Genomic DNA, 26,251 nt, shown 5'->3' with positions numbered 1-26,251 from the left:
GTAAGAACAGGCCAGCAAAATAAATGACCAATTTCTGAAGCAGAAATTACCATTTGGTTGGTGCCATTACAGAGCTGCTGGTATTTTATCATGTTCTTAACATAATATTGCTTGTCTAGCGATGCATAGTTATAATGCTATTCCAAATTAGAAGGCGGTGAAAGAGAAGTGCATGCGTTTTTTTTTTAACAGGCGTCATTTGTCAGATGTTATTCGGAGGGCTTTGTGCTGATGATAATATGCAGATTAAAGGAGAAGCAAATTGGGAAAAAGGAGCCACCGCCAGGAGGAAAGAAGTCCCGTCTCTTGGGCTTCTAGGAGCTCCAGCTGTCAGGGAGAGAGCGATGGCCAGGTGGCCACAGCCCCCAGACACAGATAACAGTAATTAATTTGCCCTGACAACGTCCAGGGAAAGGAAGTTGGTGGTGTTCGACAAAAAGAAAAATGCCACCCGGAATTCCAATGTGGGGTCTTAGCCTGTACAGTTAACAATTGTAATAACCACTGGCAGGTTGCCGTGTCATCTACGAAACGTTTCACATCCATTATCAGGCTGGATGGGCAAAGAAAGCCCCAGAGGTCGTCACCTCGTTTCCTAATTAACCCTGTGTTAGAGGGGATTAGACCTAGGGTTGACAAAGTACAGGAACTTGCTGGAGTGGTCACAGCTAGGAAAGGCAGAGCAGGGATGGAAAACCAGGCCGATCAGCCTCTATTCATCAATTTAGCCATTCATTCGACAAATGGTAAGCTGCCAGGTGCCACATGGTTTCATTTATACCCTCATCTACTTTTCCCTGCATATGTATAATTATAATATAAATATATATATCCCAGACATCATGCAAATAGCTTGTGTATATATTTATTTATTTTGATATCTTTATTGGAGTATAATTGCTTTACAATGTTGTGTTAGTTTCTGCTGTACAACAAAGTGAATCAGCTACATGTATACTGATATAGAGCCATATCCCCTCCCTCTTGAGCCTCCCTCCCACCCTCCCTATCCCACCCCTCTAGGTCGTCACAATGTATATATAGTTATTAAAAAATAACAACTTATCTAGAAAAACAACATAACCCTGATGCAATTATCACACCTAAATATACAATAATTACTTGATATCACCAAATACCCAATTAGTATTTACATTTCCTCAATTGTCTCAAAAATTGTTATTCAGTGCAATTGATCTGAGTCCAAATGAAGTCCATATCTTGTGACTGATTGACATGTCTCTTATCTCTCTTTTAAGATGTAGGTCTATCCTCTATATATTTTCCTTGTAATTGATAAGCAGGCATTGACACAAAGTCAGATATAGGCATAGATACGAAAATGACCTAGACATAGTTACAGGCAAACACATAAATATAGACAGCTAGAGGGCTTCCCTGGTGGCGCAGTGGTTGAGAATCCGCCTGCCAATGCAGGGGACACGGGTTCGAGCCCTGGTCTGGGAAGATCCCACATGCCGCGGAGCAACTAGGCCCGTGAGCCACAACTACTGAGCCTGCGCGTCTGGAGCCCGTGGAAATGAAAATATAGATTTGACTGCCACTGCCAGCCTATAGGTGGTAGCTAGAACCTTTTCCAAGTAACCCCTTCCTGCCTGACACTTGATCTACTTTGGGCTTCTGTCAACAGCTCAAAAATCTGACACTTTAATTTAGTAGCCCTCTGCTTTGTAATAACTGCCCTCAAGCAACTGATGTGGCAGCCTTTGTCCTTTCTCTTACAATCTCAGTGATGGTAGTGATGAGACCAGTTCTCTTCATATCTTTATTTTCCTACCATAAGGGTGCTAGCACAGTAGCAGACCCAAGAAGATGCTCTGTAAACGCTTCTTGTTGATAACTGGATTAAAAATTCTTTTCTGTATCCTACACCTTATTAAAAGTCAGATACCAAGTCAAGTACCAGGTGCATGTAGAAAAGTATGGTCTCAAGTAATTCTTTGTAAAGTCAAGGTCTTTCCCACCTGCATGGAGATTTCCCTTACTCAGCATTTTGGTCTGGAACACAGGCATTTGCTGGGGCATTTCCACTAGTGCCTGTGGCACTGACCAAAGCAGATGACAAGAGCAGCCTTTATTCTATTTCATGATTTTATGTGATTTTTCTTGTCCCCATTTGACCTCTCTGAGACATTCCAACCTACTGGCTGTGCACAGAGTGGCAGCTCCGTCTGAGCGGCAGCTGGATTTGCATTCCATGCCCTTGGGGAAGAAGTGGTGGGGGTGAGGAGTGCTCACCTCAGCCTGGAAAAGCTACCAACACGTTTCAAAAGCATCCACAGTGTTTTTGAAAGTGGTTTCCTTATGTTAGTCCAAGCTCCCATCATCACAATCAAACGGAGGGAATAGGGACAGACTGTCAGAACGAGGTCAGATTGCTCAGGGAGAGGGCAGGAGGTATGGAAGGAGAGAGAAGAGACCAGTTTTGTTCCAGCAAGGCATTTCATTGAATTATTTTATTTGGTTCACAAGTAAACCTGGGGCTTCAGCCTTGTTATCCCCATTTTGCAGACAGGAAAATAAGGCTCATCCAGGCGGTAACTATTCAGTTCCGTTCCAGACCTTCTTGACATCAAAGACCATGAGCTTTTACCACTATGAAAGCAGCTTTTTTGCCCCTTTCCCGTTCGCCCATTTCTGTTCCCCTGTAACCTTAAAAGAACCTAATTATGGGAATGAGATCACTAGGCAATTTAACCTAACTCTTGACTTATGCTGTCCTGAACGCGCACCATGCCTAGTCTAATCTATTGATTCTTTTCCCAGAAAAAAAATAAGTAAGAATGAAGAATTAAGTAGTTAAAGAATGATTAGCTCTCTACCCTCAACAGCCCCCTAAGGAATCCTGCAGGCAGATCACGCAGGCAAGATAACATCAGAAGAGAGAGTCAGCCAGTCTGCATGCAGTGGAGACCGATGCAGAACCGAACTTCTTGCCTCCATGACTCACTGAGATTCTTCCCCCCATTTTTTCCTTTAAAAAGTGTCATGGCCGAGCAGAATCTTGGGAATTGGTCTCTGGACACGAGTCAACCGTCTCCCCAGATTGCCAGCCTTTCTGATTAAAGCATCTTTCCTTTCTACTGACACTTGCCTCTTGAATTATGGGCTTTTGAGCAGTGAGCAGCCAAACCTGAGTTCAGTAACAACTGCTTGTTGCTGGAGTCTAAGCAACAGTCAGTAGCAAATGTAAAGGCTGGTGGTGAAGACATTGCAGGTGGCCAACCATCAAAAGCAGATCCCCCCCCCACCCCCGCCGCCAAATGATTCATTCCCCTCGAGTTGACAAGAAGTTTGAGTACAGTGTCCTTCTTCTACCAAGCAGGGGGGTCCCGGCTTGGGAAGTAAGTCACTTCTTAGCTCTTCTCGCCACCTCTACCTCCTGATCCAACCCTCCCTCATCACTCACAAAGCTATTATAGCAACCTCATAACTCTTTTTCCTGAAGTCTATAATCAAAGTTCCAGCCACTGTAGCTGTTTTAAAATATCAGTGAGATCCTACCTCTCCCTTATCCAAAACTCTCCAACGGTTCCTCCTCCTTCTCAAAGTAAAAGCCAAAATCCTCACAAGGACATATAGGGCTGCTCATTGTCAATATCACCACCTCTCTGCGACTTGTTGTACTGCTGTATCCCAAGTGCCAGCCGTGTAGAAGACACTCAACCAACGTTTGTTTAGTGAAGAGTAAATGAGGCAGAAGTCCCTTGCAGGGCAGTGTGCTGAGATTAACATGATAGAGAATGGCTCTCAATGATCCCTGCCTCCTGATGTTCTCAGCTTTGTATAATCTCTTCCCCTTGAGTGTGGGTGAGACCTGTGACTTAACTGTAACCATTAGAATATGGCAAGGGTGATAGAATGTATGTGATTATGTGTACATGATTATGTACTAAGGTTGTAGTGTTCATCTTGCTGAGGTCTCTCTCTCACACCCTATTGGCTTTGAATGAGCAAGTTGCCATATTGTGGGCTACCCATGTTGAGAGGCTCACATGCCAGGAACTGAAGGCAGCCTCCAGCAGTAAACTGGCTTATAATCAGTCTTATAATCATAAGGAATTGCCGCATTCCAACAAAGGCAGTTCGTTGCTGATTGCAGCCCCAGCTGACACCTTGACTACAGCATTATAAGCATCGTTATGAGTGGGGGTCATAGCTAAGTCATGCCTGGCTCACAGAACTATAAGATAATAAGTGTGTGTTGCTTTCAACCACTAAATTTTTGATAATGTGTGTGCAGGAATAGAAACTAACACAAACAGGCTAATACTCATGGTCTGTTATCCATCACATGGAAGATTCTAGGTCTAAGATCAGTTAGCTTTTGCTGTGTAACTAGCCATTGCAAGAACTCAGTGGCTTAAAATGACAGCATAGTTAGTTTATGACTGTGGGTTAACTGTGGTTTAACAGTTAACCCAAGGGTTTCTTGTGGTCTGGGCCAACAGGATCCATCTCTGCTCAACTCTCCCATGCATCTTCGGGTAGCTAGCATTCAATCCTATATTGAGCTCTACAGTGAACCAGGACTTAAATAATTAATTCTTCCATTTATACAAACCACTCTCTCTTTCTTATGCATAATCTTTTTTATACAACTAGCACAAACATACCAAAGCCCACGCGTGCGTACACGCACACACACACACATACCTTATTCTTTTAGACCCCCTTATCTTTTTACATTTTCTTTCATGGTAGTCAAGTGAATCTTAAATAAAAGAAGCCTTTCAAAATTGCTACTCGCATCCAAACTAGCTCTGTGGAAGAGAAGAAAGCACTTGCAACACAGAACCTTCTGGAAACCAGGCTTCAAGGGGTAAAGGTAAGGTGTCCACTGTCGGCCACCCTTTGTAACAGCCAGCACAGAGGAGTCTGGGTTGTGTCCCTTTTCACGGGAATCTGAAGAAGAGATAATATTTTAGTAGGATCTTCGACTTTTTATTTTCTCTGGAAGAATTGAAGTTCTGGTTTCCCATGAGAATTTTGTGATGGAAGTATTGGGATTACTTGAATGAATTAATTCATTCAACAGAGAGATATTCATCCTACATGCCAGGCACTGTGCTGGGTACTGACCGTGGGTAGCGGGCAGAGATCTGCCCTTATGACGCTTATTCCCTGGTGAAGTGAGATGGATGTTTCATAAGTAAACACATAGACGTATTAATATAAGACACTTGGGGCTTCCCTGGTGGCGCAGTGGTTGAGAGTCTGCCTGCCAATGCAGGGGACATGGGTTCGAGCCCTGGTCTGGGAAGATCCCACATGCCACGGAGCAACTAGGCCCATGAGCCACAACTACTGAGCCTGCGCGTCTGGAGCCTGTGCTCCGCAACAAGAGAGGCCGCGATAGTGAGAGGCCCGCACACCGCGATGAAGAGTGGCCCCCGCTTGCCGCAACTAGAGAAAGCCCTTGCACAGAAAGGAAGACCCAACATAGCAATCAATCAATCAATCAATCAATAAATCTTTAAAAAAAATATATATATATAAGACACTTTTAGAGTTCAGTAAGTGTTATTTTGGACATAAAGTAGGGTGAAGGGGTAGAGTGTGACAAAGGGAGACGCTAGTGTGGTTGCTTTTTATAGGGGGTTCTTTCTGTGTTTCTCAACCCTACCCAGAACCCATCTGTGAAGCAAGGCAGCCCAAGCAAGGTTAGATCTCTCATGCAAGTGGGAACCGTGGTGAGAAGAATGGCAAGGGTGAAACAGGTACAGCTAAGACATGTGCCTAAACAAAGCCCAAAGTCAAGGATCAAAATTTGGGGATGATGGGGGCTTGTGAAACAGAGGAATCCCAACAGAGATTGTCAATCTTGGCTTCCTACTGGAATCACTGGGGAACAATTTTTTTTTAAGCTTTTTTTGATGTGGACCATTTTTTTAAAGTCTTTATTGAATTTGTTACACTACTGCTTCTGTTCTATGCTTTTTTGGTTTTTTGTCCACGAGGCATGTGGGATCCCAGCTCCCTGACCAGGGATCAAACCCGCAACCCCTGCCCTGGAAGGCGAAGTCCTAACCACTGGACCACCAGGGAAGTCCCTCACTGGGGAACTTTAAAACGTAACAATATTTGAGCTCCCGGCCCCAGTGAAACTGATGCCATTGGTCTCAGGTGGGACCAGGGCATCAGCCTGTAATAAAGGCTCCCCTGGGGATCTTAATAGGAAGCCATGGACGAGAACCACTGGGTCAAGGAAGACCCCAAAGGTTTGATCTCTCCTGCTACAATCCACGTGAAATTCTGAATTCTCAGCTTGCTTCCCACACTCTTTTCTTAATTATCCTGTGGTTGATCTTGTTTCCCTGACTCCAGCAGTGACAGTTCTAGCCTCTTCTCTCAGTAAGTTTTCCCTGTCTACTGCAGCCTGATGGTCCTAGCTTTCATACATAATGCAATGCAACCTCACGAGGAAGAATCACAGCATGATGGAAGAACACAAATTCTGGTGCCACAGAGGAAGAATGCCACAACGTGATGGAAGAGCCAGCAGGGGAATTCAAAAGATGCAGTGCTATAAAGAAATGTGGTATAGGGACAGCAAGACTACCTATTTCAAAGACCCTGGACTAGAGTAACTTAATCCAGTACAGTGGCTCTCAAAGTGAGATCCCCAGGCCAGCAGCACCAGCAGCACCTGGGAACTTGTTAGAAATACAGACTTCATACCTCTTTGAAGCTACTGAATTAGAATCTCTGTGTGGGGAAGGGTGGAGTACAGGCATCTGTGTTTTAGCCAGCCTCCAGATAATTCTCAGGCCAACCCAAGACGGAGAACCATTGTCCTAGTGGATGTTCAAAATGATGGCCATGTGAAAAGTTAAATTATTCTTTGGGAAGCTGATGCATGCATGATGCACGTTAAACAGATTTCCACCAACCCATCTTCAGTCTACAACCCCGTGGGTGTGATAAAGATTCTCTCCTATTGACTTGACCTATTCTCAGTTCTTCTGTTCATTCATAAGAAATTACTGAGCACTGACTTCATCCTGAGTGCACAGTGCCTGCCCTCTCTTAGTGGGGGAGAGCTGTGAACGAATCATGACAACACAGAGTGCAGGAGTCCGGAGACCTTGACCATGTCTTTGAAACCCAGCAGAGGGAGGAGATACCTGGAGCACCAACAAGGTTCCCAGGTAAAGTCTGCTTGACCTGTGTCTTGCAAGGAGGCAATCATTCCCAAGACTCAGAGTGGGGCCCGGGAGTCCGGGCAGCAAAGGGCAGAGACAGAAAAGAACACTGCACGCTCAAGGCACAGAAGGCCCCTCGAATGTCAAATGTTGCCAATTTCAGAAATGGGATGAGGAGACCTGAATTCTGGGATCTGGTGTACACAAGAAAATGTTTTTAATCAAGATTCTGCTGCAGTTGAATTTTGCACAGGGAAAGTATAAACTTTTCAGTCTGGGCTCACCCTCTCCCACCATCGGATCCTTCAGTAAAACCTGTCAGTTCCTGAGATCAATATTTCTGTTTCTTCTCCTCAGCCTGTCTCCCAGTTTCTCTTATCACGATGCTTCAAACAGGGCCTGTATCTTTCTCAGCTCACGCCTGTCAGCGCTTGCTAGAGAGAGGTAAGAGTCTGTTATGGAAAGTGGGCCGGGGCCTCAGAGGTGCCTTTCTTGGAGAGTGTGTGTGCGGGGAGGGTGGCGTGCACACGTGCACAACTTTGGAGCAGAGAGAAGAGGCCATGACAATTCCAGGGACTGTCATCATGGCACATTTTAAGGCAAGAAAGCCACTTAAATATTATCTTTCTGTTGTAAGGGAGAAAAAAATATATATATATATAAAAGAATGTTTATATATGTATAACTGAATCATTTTGCTGTACAGCAGAAATGAACACAACATTGTAAATCAATGACATGTCAATAAAAAATTTAAAAATATAAATAGTGAAGGTAAAAACAAGTAAGTGACCCCAGAGAGTTCAGTGATTTTTCAAAGTCACACAGCAATACTCATGTGGGTAGACAGCACGGAGTAATTAGATGTTCCCAAATTTAACTCCCCATTAAAAAGTCCTGGGAAGCTTTTTAAAAAAATAGATTGTGAACCCCCCTCACACTGGTGGAACTAAAAGTTTTCAGAGAATCTGTGTTTTTTATAAAGCTACCTAGATATTCTAGGAAGAGCCTAGAGTCTGAGATCCATGATATGGGAGAAAAAGCAAAGGTCTTGGAATGTGATTTATTAGGATTATTTTCATTCCAAGTTCTTAATTCATACTGGCAAAAGCCAAAACAGGGATTTATTCTTCATGAAACTAATTCCAGGATTAACAGTTTCAGGCATGGCTGGATCCAGGCGCTTTGAATAATGTCATCTGCAATCTCTCTTCAGCTCTCAGCTCTGCTTCATTCTCAGCTGGGTTCTTCCCACCAGTGGCAAAAATAGTCACTAATGTCTCAGAGTTTGCATTTTATCTTTTTAATAACCCCGGCAGAACAAGAGCATCTCTTTTACAACTCCATCAAAATTATCTGGATTATTGCCCTGCCAGTCCTATGCCATGTGCCCATCGCTAAATCAATCACTGTATTGGAGAAATGCTCTGATTAGCCTGGCCTAAACCACATGCCCAACCCTGGATCCAAAAATTTGTGGAACATGTCCTGCAAGATATTCACTACCTTGGATCCAAAAATTTGTGGAACGTGTCCTGCAAGATATTCACTACCCTTGGGTCCAAATTTGGGGGCCATAAATGCTCGAAATGGGACTAGAACTCAAGTTTCCTGAGTAGGGTCTTCCATTACAACACCAGGAGGGGGCAAGATGCTTAAATATCATCTTCTATCATCATCACGTAAGACCCTGCATTAGCTCTAAGTGTTGTCTGCGTGATTGACTCCTGGCCCTTTTAAATAGACACAAACACACACCTCAGAAAATCCCAACTTTACATGCAGCCTCCTCTCCTTGTTTGAAACAGATTACTGGTTGCTCCCCACTATCCATTCTGTCCCGTGTTGCCATTTCAGCTGGACACATTCCCAGCCTCCCTTGCAGCTATGGGTGGTCATGTGACAGTAAACTAGCCACTGCTAAACTGATTGGGCAGAGGATCCCCTGATCTCTGACCTCCTCCTTATGAGATGGGAGAAGGACAGAAATGGGGCAGCTGATCTGAACCACAGAGGAAGCTTCGTGTTTAGGGTGGCAATTCAACCTGCTCAACCTGTCTACCACCCGTACCCCTGGACTGTTCTGTGAGAGAGAAATGAAACTCCCTTTTGTTTAAGACGCTTTAACTTTGAGTTTCTCTATTATAGCAACTCAGCCTTATCCTAACTAGTAAGCCATCCTTGTAATTCATCCAAATCATCTCCCTTTAGCCACTTCCGACCTACTGATCTCCATTCCATCCTTCCCTGATTTTCTAATCCACTGACAGTTTCTTTACCTTAGCTCACAATGTGCCTTAGGACCCTGGCATTGTAGGTTCATTTTCCAGATGGGAAAAATAAGGACCAAAGTCATATGACCTTTTAGTGTTGGAGTGAGGAACAGAACATAGATCCCCTGCCTCCAGCTAGTTCTTGGAATTCAGAATTCATTCCTAAATAACTTCTAAATAACTTCACCTCAAGAGATGGCATTCCCAGACATGGACATGACATTCTCATGAGAATGTCAGGAATCTTCAAAACACAAATAAAAATCTCTCCCTATTTAATACATGGGAAAATGAGACCCCAAGGCAAAATCAGCTGATATATCTAACGTTCCCTTTTGAGGCTTTTCCACACAGTGATTTAGAGCAAGGGGTTCATCAGCTGGGCCTAAGGGGTTTCATGAATGAGAAAAGAAGAGAAGGAAAGAGGGGAGGAGAGGGAAGGTGAGGGAGGGAGGGGGGAGAGGAGGAGAGCAGAATAAGAGAAGGCTATTACAGATAACATTGTAGTGAAAAATCTTTGTACATATAGACTTTTTTCTTTTCTTGAATTACATCTAGACAATTTTTTGAGGACTTATATATTGGTATATATATGTGTGTGCGTGTGTTTGTATGTATATATATGCATGTATATGTGTATATGTTGTGTGTTTGTGTGTGTATGTATATATATATGTGTGTATATATATATATGCTTTTAACTTTACTTTCTTAAAGGAGGGTATTCATTTCTATTGCTTTTTACATATTATATAAAATTATATAAAATGTATTTTAGTATCCATAAGCAGTGTACACACACACACACACACACACACACACACACACAGGTAAACCACAAAGGTGACTAATTGGATTATTTCCCTTCTATTGAGAAAGAACCTTTGTCTCCTATGTTTCATTACAGTTTATTTTTCCTGTCCTAATGACAATGATGATCATAAAAACCACAATAACCGTAATAAATTAGATTGATTGAAAGCTTACTGACATATATTAGGTTCAATGCTAAGTTCTTTTTAGGCCTTTTTACATCCATTCAGGGAGGTACAATTATTCATTCCAGTGTAAAAATCTAGAGACTGAAGTAAATAGAAGATGAGTAACTTACCAAGTTGGCAAGGACAGAGCCAGAATAGGACCCCATATCTGAGGCGAAAGCTCTACTATGGGAAACAAAGAATAAAAACCATAAAAAGCTTTGGCCAGGTTTTTCCCACACAGATAATTTTGCAGATGCCTAGGCCCATGTGATGCTTACCTGGGATGCTTTTATAAAGCTAATACCTCCTCTCCCAGAGGGCACTCCCTAAGTAATTAAGGGGGTAACACATATCTTCTTCCATACTGGGGTACCCTCTGTTTGTATGCCCTGGGCATAAGCTACTTTCTTGGTTATCCCTATTCCTACTGTTTTTTATCATCTGAAGTATTGGAAGGATATAGCACAGTAGTCTTCCAATTTCAGCTATTTCTTGCATATCACCAGCGTGATTTGGCATAACTGTGCACTATCTGTGCTATAATAGCAATGTAACATGTTAATTAAATTAATTATTTAATATTAATTGATACTAATACACTCTGAATGCTACTTATTGAATGCTTATCAAGTGCTAACCATGTCTTAACTCACTTCGTATTGACTATAATTCTATACGGTAAGTACTACCCATGCCCACTTCTCAAATGAGGAAACTAGAGGCACAGAGAGCTTAAGTCACTTGTCAGAGGTCACAGGGCCCGTACATGGTAGAGCCTCCCTTTTAATTTTTAGACCCAACTATAATAATCTACCTATATTTGCCCTAATCCAAATAAACTTTTTTTCTTTTTGAATGACCTATCTCTCTTAGTCTCACACTAAACTCAAGATCCATGAACCACAGTTTTGATAGGTTGGTTATATATTTTTTCTAAAACACATTAAAATAAGCACATAGTTATTACAATGAAAATGATCTCCATAAAGTCAGCTCATCCACCTGCAGAAGCGTGAGTGCCCACTTTAGAAAATTCTGATGAGCAGAGAGAGCCCTCAAAATGTCCTGCATTGAAACCCTGACCCTTCCACCTACTGGGTGAATGAATATGGTGGTCTCTTCACCTTCTCGTACTTGAGGCTCCCTGAAGCTTTTGCTTCTGTAAAATGGGAATTAGACCACTTACCTCTGTGAATGCGGATGAGGAGGGATAATATTTATATGAGAAACATGAAAACAGCCAATACCATGCTTAGCACAGAGTGATTTTTTTAAAAATACTAGCATATTTAGTACCTGTTCTGTGCCCAGAACTAAGGAAGGCGTATATATGCCTTTTGAATACACACACACACACACACACACACACACACAAACATACATTCACATCCTCATCCTCATAACAGACCTGCAAGATACACATTGCTATTTTAAAAGCAGAAAAATAGAACCTGGGAAGCTAAGAAACTCATCCATAATGACGCTGCCGGTAAGTGAGGTAGTCAGGACTTGAATCTGAGTCTGCTTGTATCCAGAGATTGTATTCTTTTTTATTTCCAAATTGCATTCCATTCATCCTTTATATATTTTTTCACCAACACAAATGGACACAATTGAGGTGTGTTCCAGACACCAAACTAGGCACTGAACAGAAAATAAGATGTGTACTTTGCCATTGGGGAGTGCTAAATTTGATGCCTGAGACAGAAGGATAATCAAATAATCACAGTGTTGAGTGGTAAGTCCACAGGACGTTTCAGGGCCCAGAATTGACAGCTGGGCTATCAGAACTTGACAGAGGCAGGAGCTGCGGAAACATTACTCAGGGTTCTTTTAGCTGCTTGCTTCCTAGGCTGGAAATCAGATGGTCTTTACTGGGGTGGGGAGAAGGGGCAGTTAGGGGTCTCTTTCAGCTGATGGAGGCAGGATCTAGTGCAGGTGACAGGCACTGCATCACCAGCTCTTCTCCTGCTTACCGTCTAACTGCGGGAAATGCATTCAGCTAACGTTATAATGCTGATCACCTGCCTGGGGAGAAGCAGCTTCATCCCAGAGAACAGAATGTTGTGGTCTTTCCAGTCCACTCAACAAACATTCACTGCAGGCTTCCATGAGCCTGGCCCTGTGCTGGACCCTGGGGTCTCAGAGATGCTCTGGGGTCTTGGAGGAAAATGTAGCACCGCCAAAACTGAAGCTGCAGTGTTATCTGGGGTCAGGTTATAAAGGTCCTGAGTGCCAGACTGTGGAGTAGGGGGCATATCTTCTAGGTAATGGGAGCTCTGAAAGGCTATTAAACAGAAAGAGGCAGCATCTCTATGTTTTACAAAGACCATTCTGGGAGAATTTTGGAAAATGGAGACACGTGGTTGGAAGCCCAGGGGTCAGGGAACTCAGACCTGGCAAGTTCACCTGTTACAATACTTCCAAAAACCAACAAAGTTGGAAAGAGACCAGATTCACATTTTCTTTACTCTGAGGAAGAACTAGAAGTTGAAAAATATGGCTGGAAAAAGTCAGGTCTTTTTCCAGGTGCAAATGGTAGAGATCCAATCCCAACGGACTGCAGCCAAAAGAGACTTTCTTTGTTCATGTATCTAAAATGTGCAGGGATAATTCAGCCTTGGGCAAAGCATCATCCAAAGGCTCAGGCAACGCCTTCAGGAATCTGACTGTGTCGGCACTATTTTCCTCTGCATTAGACCTATTTTAGGCAAACTTTTTCCTCATGTTGACGAGATGGTTACCAGTAGCTCCAGACCCACCATTATCTCTGAACTTCCAGCAGAAAGAGGGATTCTGTTCCCTAGTGTCTCAAAGACAGCTTTCAGAACTAAGTGTCATTGGTATAGTCAACCCACCTAAACCTAAATATTCTGGGAGAATGGGTGAAAAATAGTTACAAAAGGAAAATCAGAGTAGTGGTTTTTTGTTTATTTGGATTCTTTGTTTACTTAAAGAAAAGCAAAATGGATCCTAAGTGAGCAAAATCAATAGATGTAACACTGTAATAATGCCCATATTCTATTGATAAGATGGTTCTAAGTCAGTGATTCTCAACCAGGGCAATTTTGCCCATCCTCGGAGGACCTGGGGCAATGTCTGAAGACAATTTTGGTTATCACAGTCTGGGGAGAGAGGTGTCACTAGCATTTAGAGAGCAGAGGCACAGCATGCTGCTAAACGGTCAGCGATGTACAGCACAGGCCCCTGCAACAAAGAGTTCTCCAGCTCAGTAAGCTTGAGGAGTAACAAGATATTAACTAAAAATATCACTCCATGAGATAGTTATTATTGCAAAGGGGGAAAAAGTAACTTTACATTGAATGAACCTGGCAGACTCAGCCTTAACCACATGATCAAACCAGTAGGGAGATAAGTAGACATCACGTGCCTCTGTGCATTGTATTCATGCACTGAGAAGAACACAATGGTCCTTGGGTAGCATTTCTGCCAAAAGTGCAAAGCCTGAATCTAACCATGAGGAAACATCAAACAAACCAAAATTCAAGGACAAACCAAAATTCAAGGACATTCTATATAATAAGGGACAAGTACTCTTCAAAAATGCCAATGACATGAGACACGAAGAAAGACTGAGAAACTGTTCCCAGTGAAAAGAGACTGGATTTAATGTACAATCCAGGATTTTCTTACTGTAAAGACATTTGGGGGATAATTGATGGAATCTGACTACTAAGGTTTGTACTTAAACGATATTATTGCATCAGTGTTAATTTCCTCATTTTGTAAAAGATTAAACAATAAATAAGGAGGGGAAAAAGTAAGTTGTAGAATATATACATATGTGTGTGTGTATATACGTTTTTATGTGTGTATATATATATACATACACACACATATACTATTCTTTAAAAATACAAATGTATAGAGATAAATTTTCTAAGCACAAAATAAAGGTGAGAAGCATCAAAAAGAGTCATCCAGCCTGAAATATGAACAATGCTGAGATTGAAAAGCCCTGGGATAAGTGATAAAGTGCCTTGGAACATAGAGAGCTCCCCAGCAGAAAAGGTAACCAAGCAGACCCTGCTTGGCCATTCGTCTGGCAATGTTGCATTAAGGATTTAAGGTCTGATGAAAGGTCAGACTACATCAGAACGTCTCATCCCTTAGCTCCTCTTTGGCATGGCACACAGGCTGCAGGGATCCTACAGGTGGCAGGTAACAGATAAGTTATAAGCCTATGCTTATTTAAACTACACATTATCCTCTGCTCTCGCTTATACACAGGTACAGATTGGTTCTTCCTCATGAAGGAAAGCATCTCACCAACCAAACTTGGGAATCACTGACTTATTTTTATAAGGCATCTCTAGTCCTGATATATGATTATCTGAGACATTGAGGCCTTAAAAAATGAAAGCAATTTTGGGGGGACAAGCTTAACAAGGGGAGACTGCAGGCCCTTAGAATTCATTCACTTATGTATTCATATATTCCTTCAGCAAAAAATTTACCAAGCACTATTCTAGGTGCTGGGAAAAAATAGGAAATAAGATATATTTACCCAGCTCTCATGAATATCCAGGTTTGATAGGAGAAGAACATAAACAAATAGAACAATAATAATAAAATAGCACTAGGAGTATTTTGATAAAATTGTATAGAATGTGCTCTGGAAGCACAGAGTAGTGTTTGCTGAGCCAAACTTGGGTTCAGGGAAGGCTTTCAGGGAGGTGACATTTAAGCTGAAGGATATGAAGGAGGTATCCAGGGGGAGTGAGGGAGAAGGGCCAGGCAGAGGAAGCAGCATGAGAAATGGCTTGGAGGTAAGAAAGATCCCAGTGGTAAGCATTTGTCACCTTCCAAATCTGCACCACCGTGTGCCAGGCTGGGAAGAAGAAGGTGCTGGATTTTCTAGCTCTTTGGGTGAACTGTCCAAGAATCCAGTTTGGGGCCTGACCCATCTGTCTTGATGTTTCCATCTCTCCAGAAGTGAATAATTTCCCACTTGCTTCTGGGGTGACATTTTTCCTCCAAAACCATGATCTGTAAAATTAGATGTCTCAAGCAGCAGTGCTCTCTGAAGGGAAGACTGCGTGTTCTGAGCCCAGGCTGGAAGATGTGTGTGTGTTTCTGTTTTCTGCCAGGAGAGCTGGACGGAACCCAGACACAGCAATTGCCAGAGACATTTGGGAGGAAATAGAGGGTGTGAAAGACACTGGGTTTTCATACGGGAAAGGCTTACATCTTTGATGCCTTGGGTATGAGTACATTCAGAAGGCTAGTGAGGAGTTGAACTAATAATAAAAGAGAATCCTGCATATTTAAGAATTTTAGTATGGCAAACAAGACCCTTGATGATCCAGCTTCTCTTTGCTTCTTCATCCTCCTGTCATGTCACTTTCACTGCCCCCAGACACACTGAAATCCTTTTACTTCCTTCAAGCCACCATATTGCCCCTTATTTTCAAGCCTTACTCTCCCTGTGCAAGGAATAATGGAACATTCTTCCTCTGTGACTTTACCAAACCAAATGTCCTCAGCTCAAACAGCCTTTTCTGGCCTAGCCTACCTCTCAAAAGGATATTATGTTTTATATGTTCATCTGTAATACACTTACTTATCCTAGTGCTATCTTTATTATAGAGCACTACAATGGCTTTTAAATTTGTCCATCTATCCTTGTAGGTGTAACCTGCTCTCCACATATATCTGGCAAGTAATAAAGTGCCTTATATACATTTTCAATAAATATTTGATGAATAAATGAGTGATTGAATTAGATGTGGAAGGAAATTTAGAGCTGATGAAAAGCACACCCTCATCTTCCACAGGAGAAACTGAAGTCTTGGAGGTAGTAAGTGAAAACCAGGATTCGGTGTCAGCCTTCCTTGTTTCCACCAAGGCCAGGCCAATTTCCACTGCAAAACTATAAATTGGGTATGAGATAAGTGCTCCCAGGGAATTACCATTTTTTGTTTGTGTGTTTGTTTTACTTTGGGGAGCGAGGGGCAGGGCTGTGTCTGATAATGGAAATTTGAGGACGAGGCTGGGAAATAAAGACCTGAATAATTTACTGTGGGTGCACCTGTGTGGAACCTTCCTTCGAGGACCAGGCACCTAGCTCTCTGCCTCTGTTGGCCTTTGACATTCGTGACCCTACCATCCCCACTTGATCCCGAATAGGAGCCCCAGCGACTCCACCCATGAGATCCACCCTCCTCCCTAGGGACAGAACCCACTGGCAGTGTCAGCACTTGGCTTTTCCATCTAGAATGAAGTCACCTTCCCCCATCTTAGACCCTACTTTTTAATGTCTAGAAACCTGGGCATGGGGCAGTAGGAATGTCTACGTAAAGCCTCCTTTCTAGAACAGAAATAAACAGGAATTGCATTAGTGTTCTGCAGGGAAACAGAATCAATTGGATATATATGTATATTTATATATGTATATTTGTTTACATATATGTATATTTATTTATGTATATACACTATATATACACATATTTTATATAGACATACTATATAAAGACATACATATATACATACAAAGAAGATAGATGAATTAATTGATTGATTGATTATGAAGGCTGAGAAGTCCAAGTGCCTGAGAAGCAGGAGAGCTTCTTCTGGCATAAAGTTCAGTCTGAGTCTGATCTTGTGTTTCCCAAGGCAGAAGACCAGCCTTGTGCCAGCCCCAATACAAGCAGAGAAATGTAAATTATAAATTTAACGATTGGTTATAAAGGAGCTCAGCCTAGTTGGATAAGATGAACTGGACTGGGCAGTAACTTTGGAAGATACAGAGAAAAAGCCCATTGAAAACTAGACGGAGGCATCTAGTTGACCCAATCTACACTAAAGGGCCACTCAGTGCAGGTTCTTTAGCACCAGATGCCAACGGACTGTTAGCAGAAGTGATGGGCATCTATTCTGGGCTAAAGCAGTTCACAGTTGGTGTGTAGCCTCAATACGTCCCTTTCCTTCATGTAGCATATTTGTGGTCTGCATTTCACACATGGTGCAGCTACATAATAGTGGAGGATCACCTGACCCACATTACATTTCCCTCAACAATTTGTTATAAAATATTTCAAAAACACAGAAAGTTGGAAGAATTGTACAGTGAACACCCATATACCTATCATTAACATCTTATTATACTTGCTCTATCACACATATCAATCCTCTATCATCATCTAATCCATCCATCACCTATCTGTTTTTTGAAACTGCATCTGATTTAATAAGAACAATTAATAAACCTCGGCTGGGCTGAGCCACTGAGATTTCAAGTTTTTCTGTTGCATCGGTCAACCTCAATTATTCTGACTACTACACATGATCCATTCCTGAAATCAACCTTTTTCTGAAGAGTTTAGATACTCAGCAAGCTATGGAAGTTTCTCAGAGATGGATGTCCAGCCTGATTTAGCTGTATCTAAAAGAATGGACAGAATTTAACAGGTAGGAAAGTAGGAAGCTCTATATATCCATGGTCCTTGCAAATAAGGTCTAAGGGGTCTGCAAGTGGTAAGAAAACTTTTTTGCATGAGGGCTAATCAAGCAAAAAGAATAATAAATACATTTATCAAAAGAAATTATTTCATGGTATAAGAAAATTCAATGTAAATCTCCTTTATCATTTATTTAGCCCTCCCCCATCCTTGAAAGGTTTTTATATTCATTTTGACATGAAAATGTTTTTATTGAGGTAAAATTCACGTAACACACAATCTTTTTAAAGTGTGGAATTCAGGAGTACTTAGTGTGTTCACCATGTTGTGCAACCACCAGCTTTCTCTACTTTCAAAATATGTTCATCACCCATAAAAAATCCTATATTCATTAATTACTTCTCCCTCTCCCCTCCCCTTCACCCTGGTAACTTCTAAGCTGCTTTTTCTCTGTGGCTTTGCCTAAGGGTTTAATATCTAGAATCTGTAAAGAACTGTTACAACTCAGCAGCAAAAAGACAAACAATCCAGTTTTTTAAATAGAAAAACAACTTGAATAGACATTTCTCTAAAGACATACAAATGGCCAACAAGCACATGCAAAGATGTTCAGCATCATTGAGTAAGGAAACACAAACCATAGTGAGATACAACATCACACCCCCTACAATGTCTTTAATTTTTTTTTTTAAATGAAAACTAAGAAGTGTTTATGAAGATATGGAGAAATGAAAACTTTTGTTCATTGCTGTTGGGAATATAAAATGGTGCAGCCACTGTAGAAAACAGTTTGGCAGTTCCTCAAACCATCAAACATAGGTTTACTATGTGACCCAACACTTCCGCTCTTAAGTATATACTCAGGAGAAATGAAAATATATGCCCACACAGAAACTTGCACATGAATTTTTATAGTAACATTATTCATAAAAACCAAACTGTGGAAACAACCCAAATGTCCATCAATGGATGGATGGATGGATAAACAAATTGTTGAATATTTTCATTTTTAAAGATAAATCTCAGAAGCTGTTTTTCTTTTATTTATCTTTCCTTGACTGACTCTGTGATTCTCAGATACTTAACTGCAAAATAAGGTTTGTTCCACCATAACTTTCAATATTGCATTATTTTGAAGTGAAGTATATATATCCAATTGCAAGTAAAGCAAATAGCAATGCTTTTAACACTCCCAAAGATGTACTCCTCAATACAGTTGCATTGAAATTTCCTTTCATTAGTTACATATCTATTATTGGTATTAACCATAAGAACATATTTAGAAAATAACCCTCATCAGTTTTCCTATATCAGAACAGAATCACTCTTTGCTTTTCCCAGTAGATTTTTTTATTATAAGATGGAACTTAGAGACCACCAATCCTTGTATATCTGAGACTTAGTTATGCTTCTCAGGTCGTGCATAATCTAGTGCCTTACTGGACTACAAACTAGTCTATAAACCAGTCTATAAACTCATCTTGTTTCTCTCTACCCCTTGATCAAAATACTCCAGTCACACTGGGTTCCTGGGTTAATACAAGCTCAATTTCAAGTCCTTTGCATCTGCCAGCAATATTCTTCCTCTTGCAAGTCCCATGGTTTCCTTTCTTTATTCAGGTCTCAGCTCACTTTTGAAGTCAAGGAATCCTTCCCTGACTGCCTTCTCTGCTGTGGCCTCCAGTCTGGTTCACTTTCTTTCACATTCTTATGTTTAATTCCTTATAAGAAATTTGGCACTCTCTCCGGTTACCTTGTATATTCACTTGCTTCCTTTATTTTCTACCTCTCCAGACTAGAATGTGTGTTCCATGGGGACAACAAACTCCTTTCACTGGTCTATCCTCAGTGTCACAATAGTTCCTGCCATACAGTGAGCTCCCAATAAATATTTGTTGAATCAGTGAGATAATTAGGCTACCACTCCTAATTCTAGAAGGCTTTTCAAAAGAGATGACATTTGATCTGAGCCTTTACAGTAGAGTAGAATTTGTTGTATACGAACAATTGCAGAATCCAGAGAAAACCATAATTTGAAAGGATACATGCATCCCAATGTTCATTGAAGCACTATCTACAATAGCCGGGACGTGGAAGCAACCTAAATGTCCATCGACAGAGGAATGGATAAAGAAGATGTGATACGTATGTACAATGGACTATTACTTAGCCATAAAAAGAATGAAATAATGTCATTTGCAGTGACATGGATGGACCTAAAAATTGTCTACTGACAAAGAAAGACAAACATCATATGATATTCCTTATATGTGGGATATAAAAAATGGTAAAAATGAACCTATTTACAAGACAGAAATAGAGTCACAGAGGTAGAAAACAAACTCATGGTTACCACGGGGAAAAGGGAGGGAGGGATAAATTGGGAGGCTGGGATTGACATATACACACTATTATACATAAAATAGATAACTAATAAGAACCTACTGTATAGCACAGGGAACTCCATTCAATACTCTGTAATGACCTATATGGGAATAGAATCTAAAAAAGAGTGGATATATGTACAGTATATGTATAATTGATTCACTTTGCTGTACAGCAGAAACCAACACAGCAGTGTAAATCAACTGTACTCCAATAAAAATTAATTTATTAAAAAAAAGAGCAATTGCAAAGACCCAGAGGAGGAAATGAGCATTGATGGGTGTCTGCAGAGGCACTCTCTCCAACCACCTTTAGTATAGCAATTACTATGGGCCAAGCAGTGTGCTAAGTGCTTTACCAACATCACCTCAATTAATCCTCATAACAATCTTACAAATATAAGAAATATTGTCATTATGTTTTCTGAATGAAACAAGTTCTCAGATTGAAAAAAAACTTGAATAAAGGATCCAGTGGTTATGTGTTGGGGTGCTCTTAGGTACCGTGCCTTAAAGATGTAGTGAATAGAAGGAGCGGGAGATAACTGGAAAGTAGGGGGAATTCGTGGTTGAAGTCTTCGTACTCCAAGATAAGAAATCTGGATCCATTTCTATCAGGAATTAGGGATCCTTCTAAGGTAAGGGAAACATAACCAGATTTGCATATTAGTCATATTACTGTCCAGTGTGAAGATGGATGTGAGGGGGCAGAGATAAAGTTAAGAGGTAAAGAAATTAGAAAGTTTAGGAGAGAAAGAAGATAGTTTTGTCCAAAATAGTGGTAGTGGAGGTACAGCGGAGAGCAGGGATTTCTGTGATTTGGGGGAGAGGGTTTAGACTCATGAAGAGGGTTCAGTAGCTAGTAGGATAAATAGGGAAATGAGCTCCCTAAGAGGGAAAAATAAAGATGCTCAGCCTCTAAGAATCAGACTTTAGCACACAGCTGCAGTAGTACACTCAGGTCTAGTTACCCTCTCTTCGTGAAAGGCAGAGCCAAACTGTCACAGGTCCAGAGGAGTCCGCCAGCCCTGTTATTTCAACTCAGTGAGAGAAGCCATCCACCCCCTTGCTCAAGACACACTCCGTCCTCTGCCTCAATTCCCACACTAATTAGTCATAACATCCAGCCTCTTCTCCTTCCACCTAAATCTCCTAAATCCTCTACACATCACAGTTTCCATGCCACCGCCATAGACAGACACAATCACCTCCTGCCCAGACGGAGGGGTTCTCGCATCCTCTCTTGATGCACTTGAAATTAATGCCTTTCAAGAGTTTCCAAATGCTCTTACCTCAGATCCATATGATGATAAACAAGGACCTGCATGATCTCTGCATTTAACTCTGCCTACCTCTCCAGCTAATCTTAATTTTTGTATATTTTGGTAGAATTTCAAATTTATAGAAAAGTTGTATAAACGCCCATATTTTCACTTAGATTGATCAATTATTTCCATTTTGCCCTATTTGAATTACATTTTCTCTAGATAGATAGATGATAGCTAGCTAGCTAGCTAGATAGGTGTTAGATAAGTAAATATGTATAGAATTATTTTTTCTGAGAAATGGTGTGCTTTTTCAGTGTGTATCTCTCAGAACAAAAGCATTCTCTTACATGGCCAGTTATCAAAATCAAAAATTTTAACACTGATGCAATACTATTATCTAATCCTCAGCCATATTCAAAATTTGTCAATTCTCCCAATATATCCTTTTAAGCTATTTTTATTTCTAGTCCGGGATCTAATCCAGAATAATGCATGGGATTCAGTTGTCATGTCTTTTTCTGTCTCTTTTAATCAAGAACAGTTCCATGCCTTTGTCTTTTTCTATCTTGACATTTTTGAAGAGCGCAGGTCAGTTATTTTGTAGAATGTCCTTGATTTTGAGTTTGCCTGATGTTTCCTCATGACTGGATCTGAGTTAAGAATTTTGTCAGAACTCTGCAGAAGTGTTGTGTTTTTCTCAGTACATCATATCATCAGGAGGCCCATCATGTCAGGTTGCCCCAGTATCTGCAATGCTAACTTCGATCAACTGGTTAAATTTGTATCACTAAGTTTCTCTATCTATAAAGTTTCTATTTTCCCCTTTTTAAATTAATAAACATCTTGTAAGAAAGTATATAAATATCTCATGTCTCATAAAATTTTAGCCACAAATTTTATAATTCATTGATAATCTTCTAACGCCATCATTCCTTCTATATTTATTTGTGGTATTTTCTGTAAGGAGGAGCTGCCCTTTCTTCTAGTGTTTATTTAGATATTTATTCATCAACTTATGACAGAGCTGATTCACTGATTTTTATTTCATTTGATGGATTAGAATCCATTTCTATCATCATTTATCTTGATGATCAAATTGTCCCTTGTTTGGCCAGGGGGTGGCCCTTCATTTATTTATTTATTTATTCATTCTTTTGTTTTATTGAAGTATAGTTGATTTACAATGTTGTGTTTGTTAGTTTCAGGTATACAGCACAGTGATTCAGATATATATATATATATATTGTTTTCCAGAATCTTTTCCCTTATACGTTATTGCAAAATATTTAGTATAGTTCCCTGTGCTATACAGTAGGTCCTTTTTGGTTATCTATTTTATATATAGTATATGTTAACATATGTGTATATGTCAATCCTAACTCCCCTTTGGTAACACTCCTGGGCATATATCCAGAGAAAATGCTAATTTGAAGAAACATATGCACCCCAAAGTTCATAACAGCACTATTTATAATAGCCAAGACATGGAAGCAATCTAAATGTCCACTGACAGATGAAATGGATAAAGAATATGCGGTACATATATATATAATGGAATATTACTCAGCCATAAAAATGAATGAAATAATGCCATTTGCGGTAACATGGACGGACCTAGAGATTATTATACTAAGTGAAGTAAGCCAGACAAAGATAAATATCATATGATGTCGCTTACATGTTGAATCTAAAAAAAAAAGATACAAATGAACTTATTTAGAAAACAGAAATAGACCCACAGATATAGGAGGTGGCCCTTCAGGTTGGTTCCTTGACCTTTCAATATGTCCCTATCTTTCTGAGCAAGTTATCACTTGTAAGGCACAAGATGTTCCAGGCTAGCCAATCCTATACTTCTCTCTAAGAAAATCTCTTATCCAGTCATACTGAACTTTCTTCCATTCTTTAAGTAGTACAAGCTCTTCTTTCTGCATTAGGGCTTTGGGGCATGTTTGTCCAGCTATCTACATAGTTCTTCCTCCCATAAGTTTACCAGATACATAGTAAGAGTACAACAAATGTAGCTGACCAAATGAATAAAAATGTGAAATAAGCAAGCAGATTTCTATTTGAGTTCAGAAGATGAAAATATGGACACATGAGTAGCAATTATAGTGTCAGGATCTACTTAGTGTAACAAGGAACTTGGGAATGTATTCAAGCAGTTACTTTTGACCTTTTGCCAGTAATGTCACAGAGAGAAAACTTGCTCTGTAGAAAGGAGTGGACCAGATGGCCTCTGATGTTCCTTCTGACTCTAAGAACCTGTTTCTGGTATTCTACAAAATATTCTTGGGCAGACATTTCTCATATATCTTAGAGCCCAGCATGTGGGTGGATTTCTAACCTTCCTTTTCTTCTAGCATTTTCACTAAGATTCCTGGGCAGTTTGATGATTTCAGATGCAGATTTTCCCATCAAGGTTGTCATCAGTTAAGAGGAGTTAACAAGCATACTCAGGAAGAATTCAGTTATAGCAATTTATTCTTTCCAACTTTAGAAGACATAATTACATGCCTTTCAACATGGAGGAGGGATCCAATCACTTTTTGCCCTAGGAATCAGGGTGGTACAGAGGAAGGGCGACTGAACTAGTGATGAACAAAGTGGGTTTGTCTTACAGATTCCACGTCTGCTGGTTAATGTTTCGGGCTGGTTTAAGATGAGAATCCTAGCTTAACTATCCAAGAAGTGTGGGAAATTTATAATGCTCCAACTCAGTAAACCTAAATTTCCTCGTCTACAAAATGGGAAAATAAAGCCTATCTATCAGGAATGTTGTAAGGATTAAGAGATAATATTGGTGAATTAATTGGCAAAGAGCAAGGCACATAGTAAGGGCTAAATACATAATGGTTGCTATTGTTATATAGAAGACCTTAAGCAAGTTGCTTAAGCTCTTTGAACCTTACTCTCTGCATCTATTACACTGAATGATAATTACAGTCAGCCCTCCATATCCACGGATCCCACACCCACGTATTCAACCAACCTCGGATCAGAACCAGCGGATAAAGAGAGCCGATTGTACTCTACCATTTTATGTAAGGGACTTGAGCATCTCCATATTTTGGTATCCACAGGGGTCGTGGAACAAATTCCTCGTGGACACAGAGGAACAACTTATCTTACAGGGTTTTATTAAGTTTTCACTGCACTAGGGCATGTTTGAGTTTCGAGCATATAGACAAGTTCTAAGTAAATGCTCTTAAATTTTTGTTAAAATTTAATCTGATATATAGCAACTTATACAAGAGTTTAGAGTTTAGCAATATGATGTTTTTTAATCAAATTCTCAGACCAAAGATTGGCAAAATATAATTTTTTCCATACAGCCTTTACATTTACAAATTTACACTAGCCAGGACTTAATGGAAAAATACCTCTTTCTATTTGGTTTCCAAAATACGAAAGTAGCTAAAAAGGCTGTGACATTTTGAAATATTTCTCGTCTCGCTGAGAAAATATTTTTCAATGCAAAATGCTTTGGGCTTCTTATTTTTACTGATGAGACTGTATGGATGACAAGAATTGCTTTTGGGACAAGTCCAGGTTGACTTGTTCTAATCAACTCCTTTTTTATTTCCTGGTCTTACTCTGTCCACACACAGTGCCCTGGATAAGTCACCAGACAACTTGCAACTAGACTTTGGGATCTGTATAGTGTGGGTGCCATATGTACTGCAGGTGTGAAATACTCCTCTCCTCCTGTACATCATTTCACGTGATTTATCTTCCCCCTGGAATGTCCATCCTCATTGCCACTGTACTCGTTCCCATCCTCCTGTAAAACTCCTACTCTGGTTTCAAATCCAAGCTCAAACAATCAACAGTCTCTCCATGGCTTATCAAACTTGGAAAGGTGTTTCAAGTAACCTGTTTGAACGGGCAGGAGAGACTAGTAGAATTTCCAAGAATAGTGATAGACCTGTATTGGGAGGAGGGAAAGAGAAAAGTTTGTGTTGGGGGGTGGCCCAAGAAAACAAACTCACCATCTACACAATGAAAGGTCAAAAAAAATCTGAAGTTGATAAAAAAAATAATACAATGAGAGTATTACCTTAAAATATGGTAAATACCACCAAAAGAGCTAACAATGATAATGATTAAATGTGGAGACAAAAAAATGGGGGAAATGATTCAACAAATGACTCTTGCTTTTTTATGGGCTATTCTATTATTTTATACTTTTAAAAATCCATATTCCTATATTGTTCTGATATGATAAATTAAATTAAATCATTTCTCTCATGTCCCTGGGTAAGTCATTCCTGAGTGACTCTGGAATCCCCGGATACAACAACACATTGTTTATAATTATGTTTTTATATTTAACTCTTTTATCAAACTGTGAGTGCCTCATTGGCAGGTACTATACCTTGATTATCTCAGTTGCCCTAATGAGTCCAGCACATAGTAAGTACATAGGAAAAGATTGTTGAATGAATTCCAGGGAACTGGGGTTATGAAAAGGAAGTAAAACTGACATGAAGCTTTCATTTAGAAGTTAATTCAATCATCATATTAGTGAATATGTAATAACAAACTGATAATAATGCTCTGATGAATAAGTACACAGTTCTAGGAAACCGTGAAACAAAGGACCTGAGTTAGGCTAGTGAGAATGATGGGGGTGGTCAGGGAGGTCTTAAAGAAATAATGTCTGTGCAGAAAACTGGCATTAATGGGTCAAAATAAATCAAACGTAGTCACTTGTAAGAAGGGAACAAAGGAACGGCCACTAGTTCAGGCTTTA

General features: G+C 40.3%; 1 long non-coding RNA gene across 1 annotated transcript in view; it reads left to right on the top strand.

Annotated features, from left to right (window-relative positions):
* Window positions 1-26,251, top strand: part of LOC309614382 — a 61,833-nt gene that overhangs the window by 3,750 nt on the left and 31,832 nt on the right. The gene's annotated exons all lie outside the window — the stretch shown is intronic.

The sequence above is a fragment of the Balaenoptera borealis genome (genome assembly GCF_965194805.1).
Source record: "Balaenoptera borealis genome assembly, chromosome: 16".
NCBI lineage: Eukaryota > Metazoa > Chordata > Mammalia > Artiodactyla > Balaenopteridae > Balaenoptera > Balaenoptera borealis.
Note: the sequence above shows the minus strand (reverse complement) of the source record. Positions and strands in the feature narration are given on the sequence as shown.